This window comes from Prosopis cineraria, unplaced genomic scaffold (assembly GCF_029017545.1).
Source record: "Prosopis cineraria cultivar Desert tree isolate PC_DT_omini unplaced genomic scaffold, ASM2901754v1 PC2051, whole genome shotgun sequence".
Classification (NCBI taxonomy): domain Eukaryota; kingdom Viridiplantae; phylum Streptophyta; class Magnoliopsida; order Fabales; family Fabaceae; genus Prosopis; species Prosopis cineraria.
In genome coordinates this window covers 11,132-23,619 of record NW_026557376.1, presented here as the reverse complement: position 1 = coordinate 23,619, position 12,488 = coordinate 11,132, and the positions used below count along the sequence as shown (strand labels likewise).

The 12,488-nt window shown below is 39.5% G+C and overlaps 1 pseudogene; it reads right to left on the bottom strand.

Moving 5' to 3' along the window:
• Nucleotides 1–1,863: 1,863 nt before the first annotated feature.
• Nucleotides 1,864–4,784, bottom strand: LOC129301332 (uncharacterized; annotated as a pseudogene).
• Nucleotides 4,785–12,488: the final 7,704 nt, after the last annotated feature.

Genomic DNA, 12,488 nt, shown 5'->3' with positions numbered 1-12,488 from the left:
TGGGCTTTGGGCTGCCTGCCATGACAGGGCTTTGGGTTGCCTGCCGTGACAGGGCTTTGGGGTGCCTGTCGTTACAAGGCTTTAAAGAATCGTGCCAGCCGGTACTGGGCTTTGGGGTGCCTGCCTTACAGGGCTTTGGGTTGCCTGCCGGACAGGGCTTTGGGGTGCCTGCCGTTACAGGGCTTTAAAGAATCGTGCCAGCCGGTACTGGGCTTTGGGTTGCCTGCCGTGACAGGGCTTTGGGGTGCCTGCGTTACAGGGCTTTAAAGAATCATGCCAGCCGGTACTGGGCTTTGGGCTGCCTGCCATGACAGGGCTTTAGGGTGCCTGCCGTTACAGGGCTTAACAGAATCATGCCAGCCGGTACTGGGCTTTAGGGTTTGCTGCCGTGACAGGGCTTTGGGGTGCTGCCGTACAGGGCTTTAAAGAATCATGCCAGCCGATACTGGGCTTTAGGGTTGCCTGCCGTGACAAGGCTTTGGGGTGCCTGCCATTACAGGGCTTTAAAGAATCATGTTAGCCGGTACTGGGCTTTAGGGTTCCTGCCGTTCCAGGGCTTTGGGGGGTGAGAATAGGTTTTATTTCACGTGGAAGATATGAGAAACTCACAGGTGAGGTTCGTTATTTTTTTCTTACTTCCTAAAATTTTTTTTGTGTTGTGTTGTTGTTGTTTGTTGTTTGTTTTCTTTTTATATGTCGTTTTGCCCAATCCAAAATGCGGCGTGTTTCTGCAATGTGGTAATGCGCCGTGTATGATTTTCATAAGTGCTGAGAATATGTACAATATACCATGGATGGATGATTTGCAATGTAAAAGGTTTGAACCTTTATTTGCCTCAATTTATGAGACTTCCTTTTGTGACAAATGCAAAGGGTAAGACGCGCTTATTTGCCCCAATGCAAATGTATGAATAATGCAAATGTATTGCAAAAATTTTATTGGAAAGCTTAATGTTGAAAACTATCTTAGTATTTATCCTTTTTTTTTTTGAAAATTTTGTGCACATTGAATAAATCATTTCGAACATAAGGTAATACCTCCAAGTCCGTTATTTAACCTTTATTCATTAATAAGTGTAGTATCACAGTATGCCGTTGCCCCTCTTTAGAAAATTCCAATGACCAAATTCTCATCGCTTGATCTTGTCTTCAAGTTAATGAGATCAACTATTATGACCGAACACTGATGTAGACATGCTCTCATTATCATTTTACACCTATGCAATGATCTTGATACCTCAAGGGCGAAAGGCGAGAATAAAGATACCAGCATTCTACGTCAAGTAAATGCGTCAATAAATATTGTTCCTTGAATGCGAACCTGCTGTAATAGAGGGATATGAATTTGAATATGATAACACAAAACGAGAAGAAAGATGGTCTCAAAGGAGCAAGGGCGGAAAAAATTCATTCACTGATGCTAAAATTCATAGAGAAATGGGAATATCTTGGTTTATGAGTACAAATGGCCAAAGCGTAAATGGGATATATGGATTTACTTAATCACATCTCTTTCCTTTAGCTTTTCAAAACCCCAACAGGTGTTTCACTGAGCTGTATTGATATGCATAATATGAGAGACGATGGAGTCAACTTTCCCAAACATAGATACTTAACTTTTGATGCCTTCCTTTTCTTCTCCTAAGACATCCTTTTGTCTTGGCGACTCTTCTTCTTCTTATTATGGCTTTGCCCTCCCCCCCCCGTTTTTTTAGCTCTAACTTTTGCTTAGGTTACCTTTACAGGTTTTTTAACCTAACGAGCTATTCTTTCCTTTTCATTTTCTATTAGCTCTAACTTTTGCCTAGGTTGCCTTTACAGGTTTTCAACCTAACGAGCGCTTCATTCTTTTTCATTTTCTGTTTAAGCAAAGTAATGCTTGACAGCATCTGCATTAATGGGCTTTGCTAACTCTTGACCGTCCATGTCAGCTAGGATCAGTGCTCCTCCAGAAAAGGCATCTTTGACAACATAAGGTCCCTCATAGGTCGGAGCCCATTTGCCTCTATTATCTTCTTGGTTAGGCAATATTTTCTTGAGTACAAGATCCCCAGCACTGAATTCCCGTGGGTTTTTTATCAAAAGCTCTTGCCATTCTCTTTTGGTACAATTGTCCATGACACATTGCAATGAGCCTTTTCTCTTCAATCATGTTAAGTTGCTCAAATCGGGTTCGTACCCATTCATTTTCTTCTAAATCTACCTCTGCCAATACTCTTAAAGATGGTATTTCCATCTCAATGGGTGTAACAGCTTCCATTCCATAAACAAGGGAGTATAGGGTTACCCCTATGGATGTGCGTGCAGTAGTACGATAACCATGTAAAGCATAGGGAGGCATCTCATGCCAATCCTTATAAGTTACTGTCATTTTTCCAATGATCTTCTTAATATTTTTATTGGCTGCTTCAACTGCTCCATTCATTTAAGGTCTATATAGGGCTGAATTATGATGCTTGATTTGGAACTTCTCGCAAAAGTTCCTGACTTCCGTTCCATTGAATTGGGACCATTATCAGTAATGATCCTTTCAGGAATCCCATATTGGCATAAAATATTTGTCTTCATGAATTTAAGGAACGTCTTTTGCGTGATGCTAGCAAATGAATTTGCTTCTACCCATTTTGTGAAATAGTCAATCGCAACAAGAATGAAGCGATGTCCATTCGAAGCTTTTGGGTTAATTGGGCCAATAATGTCAATGCCCCACATTGAGAATGGCCAGGGTGATACCAAATTATGTAATGGGATTGGAGGAGCATTTATCCTATTAGCATAGATCTGACATTTGTGGCATTTCTTGACATGCTCAAAGCAATCTTTCTCTATTGTTAGCCAGAAGTAGCCACACCTTTGAATCTGTTTGGCCATAGTGTGACCATTCGCATGCGTGCCACATATGCCCTCATGTACCTCAACCATGATTTTCTTTGCTTCTTCTGAACTCACATAGCGAAGTAAAGTACCATCATAACCCCTCTTGTACAGAACATCTTGACTGATAAAGAATGTCATAGCCAAACGACGAAGGGTTTCTTTTCATTCTCAGTCATTCCAGCTGGGTATGATCTCTTAGTGATATAATCCTTAATATCCTGGAACCAAGGATATTCTTCTCGATCTTCTTCAACATTTAGACAGTACGCTGGAAAGCTTCTAGCTTCCACTTGGATGGGTTAGACATGGACTCCACAATCAAGTTGGATCATTGCTGCTAAAGTGGCTAAAGCATCAGCGAAACGGTTTTTATCTCTAGTCAAGTGATGAAAGCTAGCAACCTTAAATTGCTTAATCAAATCTGTTAGGAGTTCTTGATAGGGAATCAATTTTACATCCTTTGTTCTCCATTCTCCTGTTACTTGATGAATAATGAGAGCTGAATCACCAAATACCTTCAAACACCGTATACCAAGGGTAATAGCTGCTCGAAGACCATTAACACAAGCTTCATATTCTGCTTTGTTGTTAGTACAATCAAATTCTAATTTGATGGCCACTGGAAATTGTTTTCCTTCTGGTGAAACGATCACTGCTCCTACCCCATTTCCATACATGTTGGCGGCTCCATCAAAATACATTTCCCATTCTTGCTCTTCATTGTTTCCTTCATCACAACCTTCTTCTGTAGTGCATATGCCTTCATCAGGAAATTGAAAATCTAATGGTTGGTCATCCTCTAAAGGATTATCGGCCAAGTGATCTACTATTGCACTACCTTTGACTGACTTTTGCATCACATGCTTTATATCATATTCTGATAGTACAACTTGCCATTTTAGTACTCTACCTGCAATGTGCGGGCTCTCAAAGATGTACTTAAGTGGGTCCACTCGTGAGATTAGCCAGGTAGTGTAGTAAAGCATGTATTGCCTTAGCCTTCTAGTTGCCCATACTAGTCCACAACAAGTTCATTCAATCACAAGATAACGAGCTTCACACTCATTAAACTTCTTGCTCAAGAAATAAATCGCTCTTTCCTTCTTTCCAGAATCATCACGTTGACCTAGTATTGCTCCCATTGAGTGAGGTAAAGTTGCTAGGTAAAGGATTAGTGGACGATCTGGTGAGGGAGGGACCAAAATCGGGGGATTTAATAAATAATCTTTAATTTTATCAAAGGCCTTTTGACAATCATCATCCCATGTCTCCTTGCAATTTTTCTTTAACAGCTTAAACATTGGTTCACAAGTAGCTGTTAGATTGGCAATGAATCTAGCAATGTAATTCAATCGTCCCAAGAAACTTCTAACTTCTTTCTCTGTTTGGGGAGATGGCATTTCTTGAATTGCCCTCACTTTATCTGGATCTACTTCTATCCCTTTACGACTCACAATGAATCCTAATAACTTCCCAGAAAGAGCTCCAAAAATGCATTTGTTAGGATTCAATCTTAGCCGATATTCACGCAATCTCACAAATAGCTTTCTAAGGACTCCAACATGACTCTCATTCTCTGCTGATTTAGCTACCATATCATCTACATATACTTCAATTTCTTTATGCATCATGTCATGGAATAGTGCTACCATAGCTCATTGATAAGTTGCCCCAGCATTTTTCAAACCAAAAGGCATTACCCGGTAACAATAAGTTCCCCATTGGGTTGTAAAGGTTGTTTTCTCTTTATCCCTTTCATGCATAGGGATTTGATTGTACCCTGAATAACCATCCATAAAGGAATAGCGATAGCTTCGAGCAGTATTATCGACCAATACATCAATGTGGGGTAATGGAAAGTCATCTTTCGAACTCGCATTATTTAAATTACGATAATCAACACACATTCGAATCTGACCATCTTTTTTAGGAACAGGAACAATATTTGCCACCCATTGTGGGTAAGTTACTACCTCCAAAAATCCTGCTTCTAACTGCTTTATTACTTCTTCTTTTATTTGCAAGGACACCCCCGTATTCATTCTTCTCTTAACTTCTGTTTCTTAGGCTCAACCTTAGGAAGTAATGGTATTTTATGAGAAGCAATGCTTGGATCTAGCCCGGGCATATCTTTATAAGACCATGCAAACACATCTATGTATTCTTTGAACAACTCAATCATTTGTTCCCTTTCAGGATTATCTACTATTTTGAGCATTCTTTGATCCTCCTCGGTTCTCATATTAACCACCTTAATCACTTCTTCATGTGGGCATATTCTCTTATCACTCAATTCAAGCATCTTAGAAAAAGTTTGGATTATGTCTTCATCATCAGACTCACAATCAGGCATATCAGTGGCAACGAGTGAATCATCTTCAAAGGGCTTATTAACCTCTGGGTGAGAGATGGAATTAGAAGAAACAAAATCCCTGGACGATGAATATGAAATGAGATAAAATAAGGAACATGAATGAAATGGGGAAAAATGTATTGAAGTGGATAGGGCGGATTAAAGAGATAAACATGAATGCAACTGAAATTCATTTTCATAAATTACATGCACCAAAAGTTTGCATTTGAGAATACTCAAGATCTATTACCTAAGCCTGGGCTCAAGAATGGATAACAAAATAGGAACAACATAATTGAAATAATTACTCTAAGCTAATGACATCATTGGCCTCTTCAAACTCCCAATTCGTCAGGACTTTGCTGGAATCATCGATTGCAATTGAGGCACTTGTTCCACATGCTACATCTTCGTTAGAAGAGATCACCGAGATAGTTGGTTCATATATCACCTTGGACGGGCCTGGGAAGGATTCTTTAATGTGTGGAATCTTTAATTTACTGGCCTTTTTGCCTTTTGCCAAACTTGCTTTGTCTTTCATCTGGTCTTCTAGGGTAGGCTCATACCCTAATCCTTGGCGATTACAATTATCAAAACCTTAATTGGACACGTAATTCCTTATAAATGAGAGCCTAAACCTTTCCCTGGCATAAACCCACTCTTCGTATGATTTTAGCCACGACAGAATTGATGTTGTGAGTACTATTGCAAATACCTTCAACCTCTAGGCTTTGAAAAAAACTCCACGATCTTTCTCTACAGCCTCAATATAAGGGAGTGAGCTTGGTTTGCTCACCATGATTTCCTCCTCTCCTTTAACTACTATAATTCCCCCATCACTGATGAATTTAACCTTTTGATGTAGGGTAGAAGGAACAGCCCTAGCAGAATGAATCCATGGCCTTCCTAGCAACATTGTGTAACTTGGGTCTATGTTCATGAGTTGGAAATCCACCTTAAACCTGCTTGGCCCTATCTCCAGGGAGAGACAAACAGATCCTAATGCTTCCCGTCTTGATCCATCGAATGCTCTTACCACAATATTGCTTTTATGTACACTTGAAGCTTCTAGTGATAATGATTCAAATGTGGAGAGCGGCAAGACATTTAATGCTGATCCTCCATCAATTAATACCCTTGCGATTATGAACCCTTCACATTTCAAAGTGATGTGCAAAGCCTTGGCTTAGTGGACAGCAGTTTCTATAACTTCCTCTTCCAAAAAGGAAATGGTAGAGGAGGCTTTTACAACATTCATTACACTTGCCACCTTCTCAGGGGTTATATTAGGCTGCACAAAAGCTTGATTCAATACTTCTTGCAATGCTTGGCGATGCGCTTCGGAATTCAAAATCAAAGAAAGTATGGAGATACGCGCTGGAGTTTTCTTCAATTGGTCCATAATGCTGTAATCACTTTGCTTCATAATCGATAAAAACTCATCTTCTAATTTTTCCATTTCTTTAGGATTATCTTCCTTTGGCCTGTCAATACTTGCATTTTTCTCTTTTACCATTTTCCTAATGTAAGATGGTAAGTATGGTTTTCCACTTCGAGTAACACCCCTTGGTTTGCCATTTCATTACTTGTCCCGGCAATCAACGTTAGGTTTTTGTGGTTCTCCACAATGCTTTGATATTTCCACGGGACTGCTCAATCACTTTCATAGGGAAAGGGATGAGGCGTGCTTATGGTCAATGTTGGTTGTCTTGCGTGAGGAGCAAAATCTACAGAAGCTTTGTTTATCACAAAAGAGACTGCTTGGACTCGCTCTTTTAGGCTTGAATTTTTAATGACAAGCTCAATCTATTTTTTTTTACCATGCACACTTTGGCGTCTCCCTTCTTTACAGACACGATCCCTAACGCCATCATTTTTCTAACAGCTTCTTTAAACTGTTCACAGCTTTCTACGTCATGGCCTATTTTCTCCTGATGATATTCACAGTATCCAGGCATTTGATAACTGATATTATTTGTGATGAGCATTTCTCGCATGTAGCCATACTCCTTTAAGTGAGCATAAAGCTCATTCATAGGCATCCTGATCCTTGCGGAGCTTTTGAAACACGCATCCTCTTCTTCAATAGCGTTGACTCGTTTTTCGTGACTTGGGAGTGGATCAGTAGTAATGGTAGAGCTTCCCTCTTCTTTAAGCTGGATATGATTAGAATCAACCAAGTCTAGCACATTCCTTTTAAACGTCACACAATCTTCTATTGAGTGTCCAGGTGCACCATGTGGTATTCACAAACAACATTTGGATTATACCACACCGGGTAAGGCGGACCAAGGGGCTTATAAGGTCGTGGACCTAATAATTGGGCTGTTAAAAGTTTATGGTATAATTCAACATTTGTTAATCCAAAATTGGGCCATGGGCGACTATCCCTAGATTGGACATTTCTCCTCTCTCCATCCTGCCCGTGCTTGTTAGGCCTGAACCCAAATTGTTGCTGTCTTTGATTCCTTCCCTCTATTTGATAAGGGACTTGAGAACTGGTAGCTGCTTGTCTTACAGGTTGAATATAGTTCACATTCCCTTCTTTCTTTTTTTGGTCATAGTTCTTTCATGAACTACTTTCAGCTTGAGAAGTGGCTATCTTTCCCTCTCGTATGTCTATGTCAATCCTTTCTCCAATTACCATTAGATCAGCAAAATCAGTGACATGTGTTCCTATCATGTGTTGGTAAAATGGCTTAGGCAATGCACGGATGAAGTACGAGCAAAGTTCGGAATTAACCATTGGAGGTTGCACTTGCGAAGCCACTATTCTCCATCTTTGAGCATATTCTTTGAATGACTCTGATGATTTTTTGGTCATTGCTTTCAATTGTTCTCTGGTCAGAGCAGTATCAAGATTGAACTTGTATTGTCTCATGAAAACATCCACAAGGTCTTTCTATCTTTTAATCTTGGTTTGGTCTAGTTGCATGTACCAAGTCAATGCGACTCCAGTTAAGCTTTCGGGAAAGAAGTTTATCAGAAACTTCTCATCTTGTGACCATATGGACATCTTTGTGCAATAGGCCCTCAAATGATAAATTGGGTTACTTGTACCATCATATTTATCGAAGCTTGGCATCTTGAATTTCTTGGGAACATCAATTTCTGGGGTTAAACATAATTCTTTCAAGTCTAAGGAACCCCACGTGTTTGATCCTTGAAGAGCCTTCAATTGATCTTTCATCTCTCCAAGTTCTTCTTTCAACTCCTTCTCTTTATGTAGCACTTGTGGGATTTGGAACATGTAGGCATGATCTTCCCCAGGACCATCCAGTATGTTAAAGGCCCCTATCCCAGAATCTTGTTTCTCTGGCGTGGGTACTTTAGGATCTGATCCTCTGTTTGGCTCAATTGTTCTATTAGCCGCGTTCTCATTTGCTACGGTATTCTGTGGTGGATTATCATCACTCCGTCCTTTTAGAGCCTCTGTTAGCAATTTCATCATGTCACTTATTTCGGCCATTTTAGACTCCACTGCAGACATCCGATCATTTAAGGTTGCTGACTCATTCACATTTGAATTTTCCATTACACGACTACGCGATCGTGTGTTGTATGTTGAGTGGCGGGAATCTGGTCAGCCGAGTTTTTCTTTCGAGGCACAATGTTGGCTTACCTGTGTAACATAATAATTAATTTTAATAAGTTTTACCTTTACGTTTGTTTCGTAAGATATCCAGCATTGTGTAGACATAAGGGTTTCACGACACTGGCACCCTTTAAATTCCTCCAGAAATTTATTATTTCATAGGGGATTTAAAGTTGACCATTGAATTAGAAGGACATTGGATCCTATCGAAATTCAAGGTCTTAAGAAAATGATGGTAGTACAAATCAATCAACAATTTCACAACCACAAAGCGTCATGTGGATCCTCATACAATGATTCAAATGTTAATACAGATTTAGAACTTTGTCACACTATTGAGTTCTTTTACAATTTCATTGCACAAATGGAAGAATTCAACAATCTCTAATGGAGTTCCTTCAGGGAGAACCATGCCTTCAGCTTGCTTAAATGCTCTTGCAAATTCTGGAATTTTGTCGTTAGCCAAATCAATTATCTGCCTACATTTTAACATCCACTCTTTGGTTTCTTCTGTTTGATCAAGGCAAAGTGATTTCCACTCTTTAAGACTTCATTTTGTTGATTAAGCCTCTGAACAAAGTTCTGTGCTATCTCAGCTGCACTTCCTCTCACCCTGGCTAGTTCATTCACCTTCCTTTCCAATTGTCTTGTGAGCGTATTGATTTCTTGCTGCATCTCCTCGATGGGTCTGATGTCTTGTAATTCCTTCTTCAATGCATCATTTTCCCTGACTATTTTGACAAGTCTTGCTTTAGTACTTTGAACTTTGTTATCACTAGTTTGCACTTCCCTTTTCAGTTTGGCATTTTCCTTTTTCAATTTCTTAGTCTCAGGTGTTTCTTCAAGGTTATGCCCTTCTCTTTCCTTTGCTAGCTTCCTCCGTAACTCAATGCATTCATTTTGGTATTTTTCCAATTCTTCTTTATTCTTGGACTCTGAGCTAGCAAGCGCTTGTAACTCATTTTCCTTCATCTTCAAGCATTCAACCAATTGCCCATTAATCTCTTTCAAGTCATTGCCTAATAAGGGATTTTGAGGATGAAATAAAGGATTTGCTCCTTGAATCATACTCTTCAGCCAAGTAGTGTATTCTGGACTTGAGTTTACTACACGTATCCCTAGCTCAATCTTCCCTTTGTACCCTATCTCTTGCCATGCTTCTTTGACATTCTGGTTTGATAACTTTGTCCCATCCTCCTTATGTAGAAAGTATAACTCCTGCACCTCTTTCTTAGAAGGAACATTTTGCTTATAGGCCAGTTGCCTTAACGCTAAGGAAGGGTTATAGTTGATACACCCTCTGGGTCCCATTAAAGGCACATTCGAAAGTCACCACAATGGTAAATAACCTCCTCTTTCCACCACCAGTCTAGTTTCCATAGATGGAACTTTCTTTAAGTTCTGAGAAGGTTCTTTTCCAATCCATGTAGCTCATTCCGTCAATCACGAATTGACCCTTAAAAGACATGAGTGGATTACTGTCTGAGTCGTTCTTCTTTCTGAAAGGAAGCGTCTTTCCATAAAGGTGGCCAAGCATCCATAAATCCAATAACGCAATACAACAATTGACCTTTCCTTTCCTTTTATTATGACATTGAGTTAAGGTCAAGTACGTTTCTGCCAAGATTGCTGGTACCAGATTCACGTTATGGTATTCCACCATTTGGAATACACTAATGGCTCCTAAATCAATTATGCCAATTGATGATGGAAACAGGATTATTCCATATATGCATAAGGCAAAGACTCTGCAAAACGTAACCCAAGCCTCTTTTTCTGCCAAAACTTTCAAGTGGGCTTCTACATCAACTCTTGAGATTCCCTCTGTTTGTCCTGGGCAAACCATTCGTACTTTTTCCTTAGGAATTTCCAAAATTTTGGCTATCGTACCTCGAGATGGTAAATACCCAGGATAAATATATACTGCCATGTTCTCCTTAAGGGGCACTCTCAAAATTTCTCCATATTCTTCCAAAGTCGGTGCCATTTGGAAGTCTTGAAATGTGAAACATCTTAACGAGGCATCCCAATATTGGCTTAATTCCATTATTGCATCATTATGTATTGTGACTGACAGAAGATCCAAGATATTTCCATATTTCCTTTTAAAATCTTGCATAATCTTCCCTTTGATATGACAGCTCAACTCAATTAAGGTTTCCAGCGGCTCAACTTTTACAGATAATTTGATCCCTTTTCCCTGATATAACTTTCCAGTGTGACTTAGATTTGTACTACCTTCGAGTGCCATTTATCCCTTATGCCAATTTCACAAAGATTCTGGATAACTCACGATTCCTGTTAATCAAAACGAAAGTTAATAATTCTCATAATTTTAGCAAGCTATCTGGCTCCTTTTTTTTTTGAAAACCTTCTCCTCCAGACACTTATTGCATCATAGGGAGATGGAGTAAACAATTAATTGACGAGAGGCTTAAATCCCTTACATGATTAATGTTGAAAGGTTTAGCCTTACAATATTTATTTTTGAGAAAAGAAGAATAAAAATAAAAATGATTTTGGTAATAGATATGCAAGGAGAAAATCCCTTCTCTCCTCAATGTGCTTATTGCCCCATAGGGAGAAAGGGATTAATTAGCCTACGTGCAGCTAAAACTGACACATGGCTAAAGTCTCAACTTTAAAAATGAAATAACTCAATGACAAGAGAAATTATTTAATTTGTGGTTTTTTTTATAAAAAAAATGCGAATACTTTATGATGACATGCTATGACAATGATGCAATAAAAGATCAATACTCTCATCCTGTGTCCTATTCAGGGAGACTTAAGTTCATAATCGGGTGCTCACTAGAATGGTTGGCTACTAGCTGTTATCTGAAACGTGTAATTCATGGGTGGATGTATATTCCTAAAAGCTCCCAAGATGCCCTCACACAAAGGTGAAGACCGTACTTAATAATTTTAGCCCTCCGAGAACATGAGCTCTACAGGGACCAAATTTATTAGGCAAGTAACAGCTTGGGTGAGGTATTCATGGTAACCTCCGAGAGTTCAAAAACTCCACAGGGAAACCACTACTAACCTCTACTATCCTATAGTACTCACAGACCCGGGTATAGGGCCCAAAATATGTGTGTGTCAAATTGTGTAAGTGTATAGTGTGTGATGAGAGTGTGCAAGCATGTTATCTTATTTTCATATGCTACCCAACCCTCAACTTTTAATCAGATCAAACAGAAAAACAAATATATGTATAAATAAAAGTCATCTATCTTAAGGTTTATTCCGCATGTTATCTACCTTAAAAACATGTTATAAAATACAAAAGGAAAGAGAAAAGGGAAAAAGGGGAAGGAACAAGGGACACATAAATTTAAAGGGATAATAAAGATAAACCATATTATATTTTGAGCACAACAGACTTATAGGCTTGACTCTCTAACTTTTCCCAGTGGAGTCGCCAACTGTCGCACCCGAAAAAATGCGACGCGGACAGCGCGCGAGCGGAGGTCCCGGCCCTCGTGACGGGAACTGGATCGAATGAGGAGTCGCCACCAAGATTTTGAGGTAAATCTCGGGAAACCGTTTAAATAGACGATAAGGATGATCTGTGTAATCAGAGAATAGGTTCGGGAGTCGGCTGAGTATGGGGAAGGTGTTAGACACCCTACAACACCCATTCGTCAGAACGGTTACTTG